Source organism: Rhamphochromis sp. 'chilingali' (assembly GCF_963969265.1).
Source record: "Rhamphochromis sp. 'chilingali' genome assembly, contig: SCAFFOLD_117, whole genome shotgun sequence".
Taxonomy (NCBI): Eukaryota; Metazoa; Chordata; class Actinopteri; order Cichliformes; family Cichlidae; genus Rhamphochromis; species Rhamphochromis sp. 'chilingali'.
The window spans coordinates 1-12,275 of NW_027667102.1; the positions used below are offsets into that span (position 1 = coordinate 1).

The window sequence follows — 12,275 nt, forward strand, 5'->3', positions numbered from 1 at the left end:
TGTGTATCCGAGTCTTCTATCAAAAGTTACAGCTATTTATATGAAGTTGTACAAAAACGCTTTCTTTTGCCAAGACAGTGCGTTTCTCACTGTTGCATGCATTTGAATGGGGAACTCGACCGAAACAAAGTATAGGTTTTCATTATGTGAATAATTTTAAAATCTTAGCTCAAACGGCTGCAAAACCTGTTCTTTTTTCCCAGCACGGGGACCTTGAGTTCTATAAGATAAAGCCATAAACATGTGTATCCGAGTCTTCTATCAAAAGTTACAGCTATTTATATGAAGTTGTACAAAAACGCTTTCTTTTGCCAAGACAGTGCGTTTCTCACTGTTGCATGCATTTGAATGGGGAACTCGCCCGAAACAAAGTATAGGTTTTCATTATGTGTATAACTTGGAAATCTTAGCTCAAACAGCTGCAAAACCTGTTCTTTTTTCCCAGCACGGGGACCTTGAGTTCTATAAGATAAAGCCATAAACATGTGTATCCGAGTCTTCTATCAAAAGTTACAGCTATTTATATGAAGTTGTACAAAAACGCTTTCTTTCGCCAAGACAGTGCGTTTCTCACTGTTACATGCATTTGAATGGGGAACTCGACCGAAACAAAGTATAGATTTTCATTATGTGTATAACTTGGAAATCTTAGCTCAAACAGCTGCAAAATCTGTTTTCCCAGCACGGGGATATTGAATTCTATAAGATAAAACCATAAATACATCAATCTGAGCCTTCTATCAAAAGTTACAGCTGTCTTCATGAAGCTGTACAAAAACACTTTATTTCGCCGAGACAGTGCGTTTCTGACTATTACATGCATTTGAATGCAGTTCTCGCACGAAACAAAGTATAGGTTTTCATTATGTGAATAACTCGAAAATCTTAGCTCAAACCTGTTTGCTCAACACGGGGATACTGAATATTATAAGATAAAGCCATAACTACGTAAATCTGAATCTTCTATCAAAAGTTACAGCTAACTTCATGAAGTTGTACAAAAAGGCTTTATTTTGCAAAGATAGTGCGTTTCTGACTATTACATGCGAGACATGTGTCTCTTTACTGTGTTTAAGACACTTTACAGGTCCCTCCCCTAATGAAGAGTAGTGAGCAGCTGATTGGACCATGGAACAGGTGACCACGTTCAAAAAGCCGCTCTGACAGCTCCAGAGGGGAGAGAGGGAGAGAGTGTGTGCAACGAGCGAGTAGCCTGACAGCCGTCGCGGTCCTGACCATGGTTTTCCCAGCCTGTGCTTATCTTGTGTATTTGTGTGAGGGTGAATTGTAAAAGCCGCTCCTAGTGCATTAGCTGAGAGCTTAGGCACTCGTGGGCTGAAGCGGAAGGGGTGAGCTGCCTTTTCTTTTGGAATCGTTTTCTCCTGTTTTCTTGGTCAGGGAGCGAGGGATAGCTCTGTCATTTGTTTGTTCTTTTTCTTTCCTAGGGTTTAGTTAGTCTTTGCTGGTGGGTCTTAGTTGGTTTTGTTTATTATTTTGGCCTGGGCTCACCCTGGAGCTATGCTTCTTGTCCTTAAATAAAATCACCTTTTTTTTACTCACAACTGGTTTGGATGTTTGGCTTGGGAACCAGGGCGGGGATTTGTATCTCTCTCCTCCAACCTTATGTGCGTCCCTACACGCCTAGATTAGGGGCGTAACATAAATGGAGTTCTCACACGAAACAAAGTATAGCTTTTTATTTTGTGAATAACTTAAAAATCTTAGCTCACATAGCTTTAAAACTGTTTGCTCAACGGGGATATTGAATTCTATAAGATAAAGCCATAAATACGTATATCTGAGTTTCCTATCAAAAGTTACAGCTGTCTTCATGAAGTTGTAAACCCTTTATTTCGCCGAGACAGTGCGTTTCTGACTTTTACATGCATTTGAATGGAGTTCTCGCACGAAACAAAGTATAGGCTTTCATTTTTTCAATAACTGGAAGCTCTTGGCTCAAACAGCTGCAAAACCTGTTTCCCCAGCACGGAGATGCTGAATTGTATAAGGCAAAGCCATATTGATGTGTGTCTGAGCCTTCTATCAAAAGTTACAGGTAACTTCAAGCTGTACAAAAACACTTTATTTCGCCGAGACCGTGCGTTTCTGACTATTACATGCATTTGAATGGAGTTCTCGCACGAAACAAAGTATAGGTTTTCATCTTGTGAATAACTTGAAAATCTTAGCTCACATAGCTTTAAAACTGTTTGCTCAACACGGGGATATTGAATTCGATCAGATAAAGCCATAAATACGCATATCTGAGTCTCCTATCAAAAGTTAGAGCTGTCTTCATGAAGTTGTAAACGCTTTATTTCGCCAAGACAGTGCGTTTCTGACTATTACATGCATTTGAATGGAGTTGTCGCACGAAACAAAGTATAGGTATTCATTTTGTGAATAACTTGAAAATCTTAGATCAAACAGCTGCAAAACCTGTTTGCTCAACACGGGGATATCGAACTTTATAAGATAAAGCCATAAATATGTTTATATGCGTCTTCTATCAAAAGTTACAGCTGTCTTGAATGAAAGCATTATAGCAGCTTACCTCGATCATGTGGTAGAACAGACACATGGGCCACCTACGTGTCCTTCTACGGCAGGAGTAGTTTCCACAAACCTGCAAAACAAAAAGAAATGATCAGGTGACATGAACAGATTTATACAGCCATAAGCAAGAGATTCTTCCTGCCTGTGGGCGTCAAACTGGACCCCCCCCCCCCCCCCCCCCCCCTTACTGTAACTATCAAAACTATCATAGTCTAAAACTATCATCTCATATCAAAACTATTATAATCACATTATCTGACTTTATCAGTTATAACAATGAGAAACGGTAAACAATTTGGCAAATAAATTACTTATAATTGTGCTTACCTGGTCCAAATGATCCACAGTCCCTTTGCATTTGTTATAATCCAGGATGATGTGGGGCTTTCTCTTCCCAGAGTCCTGGACTTGTAGCTCACGGTGCCTGGTGCTCAATAAGACAACCTTTTTTCTTTGCTTGGGGATGTAGGAAACCACAGCCTTGCCCCCCCCCCCCCCCCCCCCCCCCCCCCCCCCCCCTAGCGACCTGGACGGGAGAGACGATCATCGAATCTTACTGCCCGATTAATTTGCTCAAATCATTTTTTTTTTGACATGGTAGCATGAAACAGAAGAGCCCTGTCTCCCCATTTCACAGGCTTGTTGTCGTTTCATGTTGAGACCTGTACAGGCCAGCCAGCATCACAAGCCCCATGTAAGCCTGCAACTCCTCATCTATGTCCTTCCAGTCTTTTACTGACCTGTTGCCCCTGCAGGTTGGTGAAATGCAGGATTAGCTGCATAATGTCCTCTGCAAAAAAAAGATGGAAAGTGCTCACAGGGCTGCTGATCCTATACGAATTGCATAATGGGTTGGTCCTGGGGTTAAAATGGGGGGAGGAAAAAATGGCAGGACCTCTTCGTGTGTGGGTTGCCACATGATTTCTCCATTTTTAGATCTCCACTGGCCATCCTCCAGTCTTGTCTCTTCCTCCTGCTCTTCTTCCTCCTTCTCCTTCTCCTCCTCCGCACATGAGCTGCAAAGCTCCTCGGTGCCTGGCAAAAATTCTTCTTCGCTGTCAGAAGTATCTCCACTGCTTGTGGAGAGTGCAAAACTGCAGCAACAGCCTCCTCTAAACTGAGTGCACGCTTCATTGTGTCTGTGCAGAAATGACCACTCAGACCAGGCTGCAAAGTATTCTCATAGACTTCAAAGGTGCACCTAAATAAACATGCTATACCATATATCCAATAAGAGAGAGGAGGCACACTCTTGATCAAGAAAAAACATAAGCGCACGCCTTTGATCTCTCCCCCCCCCCCCCCCCCCCCCACGCTCTCTCTCTCTCTCTCTCTCTCTCTCTCTCTCACACACACACACACACACACACACATGCACATACATACATACACAATACCATTTTATGGTGGTTAGCTGTTTTATTGTCATGCATTTTACAAGGTAAGATAACCATGTCCTGCATTCAAAACCACTGAAAATGTCTATGGTGGTGCTGTGCCTAATATTGTGCTGGTGTATGCTGGGTAATCGCACAGCTAGCGACTGGGTGACTTTATTCACCCGCTTCGGCTGTTGTCAGTCCATATCCCCTAGATATGGACCATCTCCTGCTAGATTGTTCAGAAGGTTGTTATCATCCATCCAGATGGAGGATCACTAACAGGAGCGTGGGAAGACTCCAGAATCCACTCTGGCTGCAATCCGGTGGATACAGGAGTGTGTACAGGTAAGACCGTTTAAACGGACAGCATTTATAGAATGACTATTAAAAGTCAGACCAGCGAGTGTCAATAATGTTAATGTGGTTATGTTAGTAATACACCGAGTGCTAATATAACAGCTTTAAGATGCATTTGTAGATGTTATTACGTGTTTTACCGTCTTTATGGTGCTAGCTTAAAGTTAGGGTGTAAACGTTAGCTTATATTGGAGTAAAGCTGTTACTGTTTAAACGATGTTAGCACAGAAATATTAGCTTCTGTCATGACTGACGAAGTTACTAGTTAATAAAGTTTCCAGTAAAGTGTTTAATCGCAGCCACAGACTGACAGCAAATATCTCGATTAGCTTCAGTGCATCTGTAATAAATATGTGCAAGTTTCAGTGCTTCGTTTAAACTGTATGATACTTATACTGACCCAGGGTCAGTGTAAAATACAATCCTAGCTGTGTGAACAAAGCCTGGCTCCTTTAATCCTGCATGAAAAACCTCAGGATGCAGGCTATTATTACTCTTTCCTGCTGGCACACCTGTCACACCTGAGAGTCAGCTAGAAACTTACAGTGACGTGGACATCATGCAAAGACTGCCAGACTCTGTAATACTGCAAATGATCAGTGACTCAAGTTAACACTAAACTTTAAATGGTACCTCTGTGTCTCTGTGTGCTGAACATTTTGGATTGAGTCAGGCTGCATCTGTGTTAGTCCTCTGACAGACTGGTGACCTGTCCAGGTGTGCTCTACCTATGACTACTGGGACAGGCTCTAGCTCCTGTAATAGAAATTTTATGTTATTCTCATTTAAAGCATTTAAGTGCTTATGCATATGCTTAGTTGTGACACTGTTATAGACTGTTCAATGAAGGTTTCTAAAACTAGATGAACTTACTTCAGCAGTTTGAGAAAACAACTCCCTTTACAGGTGCTGATAACGTCAAGGGCACAAAACAGCATAACCATTGATCCGTTAGGTTTCATAGCGAGACACGTGAAGTGGCAGAGCTGACATGACTGAACTGTGATGTTTGATGTGTGTTTGCTCTCCTGTGCACAGTAATAAATAGCATGATCACAGCTCTTTCTGTGTTGCAGACTTTATTTAAAAAATTCCATGACATCTACTATAACTGAACCAACCTGGTGCTCTTCATTTATGGAGGCTGTTGAGTCTGAATGTTGGATGTTGTGTATCTCGTGTTCTCTGGGCTTTGTTGTCCTCAGTCTTTTTGCAGGATCAGAAAACAAAACCGGGAGGCGCGTAAATGTTTCTTCTCCATGATGTTTCTTCAAATGTTTCTTCTGGATGATGATATGACCGTGACACGGGATGCCACCTTTGGTCGTGTGACGAAGCAAAGCTCAGGAAGAAGTGTGATTAAATGGTACCCACATGTTGAGAAGGATGTACAGGGCACCTGCAGCCAAATCCAAGCTTCAGCTTAGTTGTAGTTGCAGAATGCTATAGGACTGAGACATCTAAGGCATCAAATGTTTGATTAAACGGATGAAAAAGAGAAGTTTTTTCCCTATAATTATCACTTCTTAAAATCTGTAGCAACTTCAAGTCTGTCAGCATGCTGAGCATGCTCAGAATGTGACAATATATTTTTGTTCAATATTTAATTTCTTTCAGTTGCAATTGTTAAATGAAAAAATATATATTCTTATAATTTAGCAAACGAATTTATAAAAAAAAAAAATACATATATCTGTATTAGTTTTAGTAAATTAATTTGACACCTGTATTGAAAATACCATATTGTATTCATACAGAATCAGTATGGTATCATTGTTTGTCTGTTCACTGATTGTTGAAGCTAAGAGCTACTTTGATCTGTTTAGATCTAAAGTATCCAAAGTTGAGTTCTAATGTTTCTTCACCCCTGTGTGTGTGATATGTGATTTCCTACATGCTGGCAGAGCAGAGCAGCAGTTTGTGCTCACAGATGGTGACGGTGTGGAGAGACGGTGGTATTTCCTCAGAAGAACCAGCAGAGTCACAAAGGACACCAGTCCATCTCACCACCTTGACTTGCTGACTGATGTTCGTCTACACTGCACAGAGGAAATCAACTGACCGAGGTTTGTCCAGTGACGTGTTATGAAATGTATATTTGTTTTATGCTTACAGATATGTTTTTCTTGACAGAGGCTCTGCAGAGGTTAGACAAAGCAGAGAAAACATGTGCTTTACATTTTACTGTGATTTATTGAGATATTTGTTGCCTGATGTTCAGCAGGAATGGAGAAATAGAATCAAAGGGAGATGTTTTTCCTGTTTTTGTAATGATGTAAGTAAATCTTCAATATTATTTATTTGCTTGGTTATATTAGGAGCGTTTCTGAGTGAGGGGGAGAGGAGTCATCATCCAGGTAAAGTGACGTGGATCAGTGGATACACTTGTCTCCCCTTTAAAGGAGACGATCCAAGTCATCCTTAAATGTTAGCGCTTTCAAATACACAAACATTTTTAAAGGACAAAAATGAACATCCAACTTTGACTGTAATACAAAATAAATCTTTGCATGTGTGTTTTCAAACTCTCAGATGGGCAGTATATCAGTCTTGGACTGTCTAACCTGCCGGAGCAGCACTGAATGACCACCGCACGAGCATGTTCCTGCAACATTCAGCATCTGATCCTTCATCTGTGTGCTTCTGCTTTTGGTAAGTAGAGTTACCCAACTCCAGTAACTCTAAACACATGCCATCCATTTCTAACGGCCTGGTTACTTCCTGTCAGTTACTTTAGAAACCATGTGGTCACCTGACCTAACACTGTTTCTTCTTCTTCTCCTTAATGTTGAAGTGTCAAATGTCAAACAGCTGGAGAGGAAACTACGCCAGTGTACTGGGATGTTTCAGCAACACGTGCCAGATGCTGTTCCTTCATGGTGACATCACCAGAGACAGTCCCGCCCACCTCAGGACCCATTGATTATGATGATCTGATCCATCAAACCCCCAGCAGGTGAACTTTATTCATGACATAACACCGCAACAATGTAAAAAATTAAACAGCAACAGTCTAAATGTAAAGTGCATTCTAAAGTCCTCTTCAATAAATTGTATGCAAAGAGTCATTCAGGTCACTACAGAACCCAGAGTCTTCATCATTAAATCTCTGGTTGCTTCATTTTTTCTATCCTATATCAGATATTTTAAAGGTTAGCTTAGGTAAAGTTCCATTCTCATGGTGAGGCAAAGTGCTTTATGTGTGTGTGTGCCCGTGTCATGAACGGCTATAAAAGGCCTATAATTAAAGAACAAAGCGGGGTTTGAGTTCGAGTTGCGGCAGACTGTCACTACTTGTAAATGGAACGCAGCCTTCCTACGGCGGACAGCTAATAACAGGAATCGGACGCGGTCCAGCCAAGTCCACAGCAACCACCATAGCAACCGCCTAGCATGACCTTAAAAACATATTCTGTCTTCATAACTATCAAAATCGTGAAATGATTTGCAAAGTGTGAAAGTGTTACAGCTGCAGAGAGCTATGGCGGTATCTATGGAAGCTGTTTACATAGCTAATAATATACGATGTAACCATGGAGACAGTCAGTCACTTGAGCTAGCGGTGCATGTTTACTACAGTGAATAAGGTGATTGAGTGCACAGCGTCCACACTCTGCAGGGGGTAAAGACATTACTTCAATATTGTTTTATATTGATATATATTAGCCTTCTGTTGACCATCACCTCAGGTTCACCATTACAGTTTCAGATTACAGATGCACACTGTCTAAACACATTCAAAAACTCATGTCTCAGAAATAAGCACAGCTGTTCATGTTTGTCATTAGAGTTTTATTTGTAAGAAAATTATGAACTTCATATTGTGCATTAAATAAAAGAACATTTCACAACTCTGAGTCAACAGAAACAGGTAACAGAAATGTCTCTAATGTGTACAGTGTAGTGTAAGCATTAAAAGATCATAAAGGAAAAACTAACATTTATGTGAAACTAATTGTAATAAAAAATGAGCAGGTGCTTTATAGATTTAAAAGAAAGAATCTGAAAACAACACTTTTTTGGTCTAAGTGATCAAAGTAGAAAACAGAACTGATGTTCAAGAACAAACCGTAGCTGCACTAATATTACACATCTCGATCGTTGTACTGAACAGACATGTTGCTTTTAAAACCACATGCAGTGTGTGACCATGACTGTTCACTGAGACCATGAACGCCACTTCGCTGAAGCATTCTTCTTCTTCTTCTTGCCATTAAATTGGAAGCAGAAGCAGCACGAGCTGATTTGATCTACTGAAAGGAAAAAGCAGAACATCTGAGTTGAAACCAGTCAGCTGAAATCATTAAGACAGGAACAAATTCAATGCAGTGTCTCAAGTGGCTTAGCCTGTTACAACTGTTGATACAAGCTAAATACGGTTAACACACAGTGTCAGGGAGCTCCAGTGTGGGAACTAGTGGCTTTAGGTTTGTAGTCATTTAACTTTCATCCATTCATTCATTTAATTCAGGAGGAAGAAATGCCAGGTTGGTGCAGGCTGGTTACATGCATTTGGTCCCATGCTGTCTTTAATTAAATGACTTGGTTCATTTTATGGCTGGGCTGTATGTGGGGTTATATCATGTTATTTGGGCAGGAGTACCTGTCCCCTGTTAGACTTAGAAAGTTTCTCCATAAGTAGAGTTTCTAACTCTTCTAGCACATCTGTGGCTGACAGCTTTTTGGTGGCTCTTTTTACCCCACACTGGTTGTGAGTGTGTAAATAGCCCCACTAGTTATTTTGGGTTGCAGTTAACTAGGGAGGAAGGGGTGGGTATGCCATGATTAGGTGAATAACAATTATATGTGATACATAAATTTCACAATGCATGCATATATCTCTATCAATTAAACCTGGCCTGAGGGCTGCCATTTTTTACATTCAGTTATTTCTCTTAGAAATGTTGGAACTAAATAATGAATGTGTTACAGTTAAAGTGAAACACTGGTCAGTGTAAATGGATCATTGGGACACAGAAACCTTTAAATTAAACCTGATATCTAGTGTCAAACAATATCAAAGCTGTAAAAGATGTTTACATTCAGAATTTATAAAACTATGATTGTAAATAAATTCAAACAAGTGAGCTTTTCTCTTTGTGCTGAATATCAACACTGTGGTTTCTTAGACTGTAAGCTGTACTTTAGTGCAACCAGTTGCAGAAGCTGCCACTCCAAATGTCTTTTGATAACAAGAAAAAAATACCTTTTCAGTACACGGCCTGAAGTTCTTCTCCGACATCTTCTGCAATCGGCTTTGTCTGCTGGTTTGAAGACAATAAACCACAAAAAAGATGATTTAGTCACTTTGTCTGCGTCATGCAGCTCGAATGTGTCGTGTAACGATGTTGAATAGCCGTCGTTATCCCTCTGCTTTGAGCCTTTTATCAAAAGTTACAGCTAACTTCATGAAGTTGTACAAAAAGGCTTCATTTCGCCGAGACAGTGCGTTTCTGACTATTACATGCATTTGAATGGAGTTCTTGCACGAAACAAAGTATAAGTTTTCATTATGTGAATAACTTGTATTTTACACTGACCCTGGGTCAGTATCAACTTCATGAAGACAGCTGTAACTTTGCCTTATAGAATTCAGCATCTCCGTGCTGAGGAAATAGGTTTTGCAGCTGTTTGAGCTAAGATTTTCAAGTTATTCACAAATTGAAAACCTATACTTTGTGTCGGGCGAGAACTCCATTCAAATGCATGTAATAGCGAGAAACGCACTAACGTGGTGAAATAAAGCGTTTTTCCATAAACTTCATAAAGACAGCTGTAAATTTTGAGAGAAGACTCACACACACATTGGGGGGATATTGAAGTCTATAAGATAAAGCCATGAATATGTTTGTCTGAGTCTTCTATCAAAAGTTACAGCAAGCTCTATGAAGTTGATGAGAAACGCGTTTCTCACTGTTACATGCATTTGAATTTAGTTCTTGCCCGACACAAAGTATAGGTTTTAATTTGTGAATAACTTGAAAATCTTAGCTCAAACAGCTGCAAAACCTATTTCCTGAGCACTGAGATGCTGAATTCTATAAGGCAAAGCCATAAATATGTGTGTGTGATTCTTCTATCAACAGTTACAGCTGTCTTCTTGAAGTTGATACTGACCCAGGGTCAGTGTAAAATACAATCCTAGCTGTGTGAACAAAGCTTGGCTCCTTTAATCCTGCATGACAAACCTCAGGATGCAGGTTATTATTACTCTTTCCTGCTGGCACACCTGAGAGTCAGCTAGAAACTTACAGTGACGTGGACATCATGCAAAGACTGCCAGACTCTGTAATACTGTGAATGATCAGTGACTCAAGTTAACACTAAACTTTAAACAGTACCTCTGTGTCTCTGTGTGCTGAACATTTAGGATTGAGTCTGCATTGACTTTATTTATTGAGACTTTAATGTGCTAAAAGCAGGTTGAAGACAGCTCAGAAACATTTGAAGATTAAAATTTAGCATTATGGCTGCTGGTGGTTTGTAAAGCCTATACTCAGCTGTAGTTTTTGTTACTAATTTATGTTTGTTGTTGTTTAACACAGATTTCAGAAGAGCAAATATGCTTAATAGTTTAACTAGATTTCATTTGTCAGTGTGGGACTGCTGAGTCACCTGAAGAACTCATTTCATTCATTCTCCACATGATGTTCATATACAGAAATGTTTCACAGGAACTGGTTCCTCCCAAACTGTGAACTAGTGTGTTTCCATAGATTATCTCTGTATGAATGTACTTTTAAATGAAGGCAAGTGTTTGTCCTTTTTTGTTCCTCAGTTACAGTACGTGATATCTTGATATCAGGCGGTCAACACTGGGGGAAGACAAGAAGCAGACGTACTTCCAAGAGGGAGCTGCAGTGAGGACACAGCCAGGTCACTGAGGTCAGAGGTCAGAATCTGAAACAGCTCAGGTTTATATTTTAGGGGTTATAAAAAATCAAAATGTATTTATGAAGAAACCTTTAAATAATAATAAACATTTAAGTGGATTTTCTGTTACACATGTTGTATTAGCCCTGCAATAAACTGGCAGCCTGTCTTTGTCCTGTATCAGCTGGGATAGGCTTCATCCTCCCGCAACCCTGAATTGGATACATTGTATTCCAATTATGTAATCTGATCATTTACAAACTCAAGGTATCTAATCAAAATGTAAGTAATAATTATAAAATGGGAAAGCAGAAATAAGTGTGACATAAATGTAAATGTGTTAGCTGACATAGAGGACAGCTACATGTAGTCTGAAAAACCTTTGTTGTCAAGTTTGCAGGTATATCAGCACGAGACATTCTTACATAGAAGAGTCTGTTAAAGTCTCTAACTCAGCGAAGCATTATTGGTCCCGTCTGTTTGGATAAATATAGTAAGTTGATGTTTGTCCATTTATTGACACATTTTCTTAAGTGCTTATCCAGTTCAGGATCACAGTGGAGCTGCAGCTGGATATGTTCATTAAATAAACCTTACAAAAGTTAACAATAAACCTGCATCCATGTACGTTGTTGTCCACAGGATAAGAAAATCAAACTGGAACACTGTGGAACATGTTAATAAATGTTTGTGTGTTTATGCCTGTGTCTTTCACAGGAGGCGCTGGAAGGTTTCCCTAATAGTTCCTGGTGAATCAAAGCAGAACCATAAAGGTTGCTGGATTGCATGATGGCCTTACCCCTGAGCAGTCATCCTGTTAAAGGAGGAACCAGTTAGAAGCTGTTTTCAAAGTAGCTGAGCAGATTTCATCTCAAGTAAGCGATTAACTGTTTGTTCATCTGTTCTGCCACTTAAAGAGCATTTAAGGACGTCTTTTGAGTGTCCAGCTGAATTAATTCTACTGGCTCTCATGGTCATTTGTTATTATAGACATATTTTTCATGTTCATCCAGCTATTTAGTAAATTCTATCTATTTAGTAATATCCGTCAGCTATAAAATGTAATATAAATATAAAAAATATCTAAATATCTCCTGCACTTTATAT

General features: G+C 39.8%; 1 long non-coding RNA gene across 1 annotated transcript; it reads left to right on the forward strand.

Annotated features, from left to right (window-relative positions):
• The first annotated feature begins 7,145 nt into the window (after nt 1–7,145).
• On the forward strand, nt 7,146–12,037 carry LOC308391441. Its single transcript, XR_013970617.1, has 3 exons — nt 7,146–7,251; nt 11,074–11,180; nt 11,886–12,037. It is a non-coding gene; the product is annotated as an uncharacterized lncRNA (long non-coding RNA).
• The last annotated feature ends 238 nt before the right edge of the window (nt 12,038–12,275 follow it).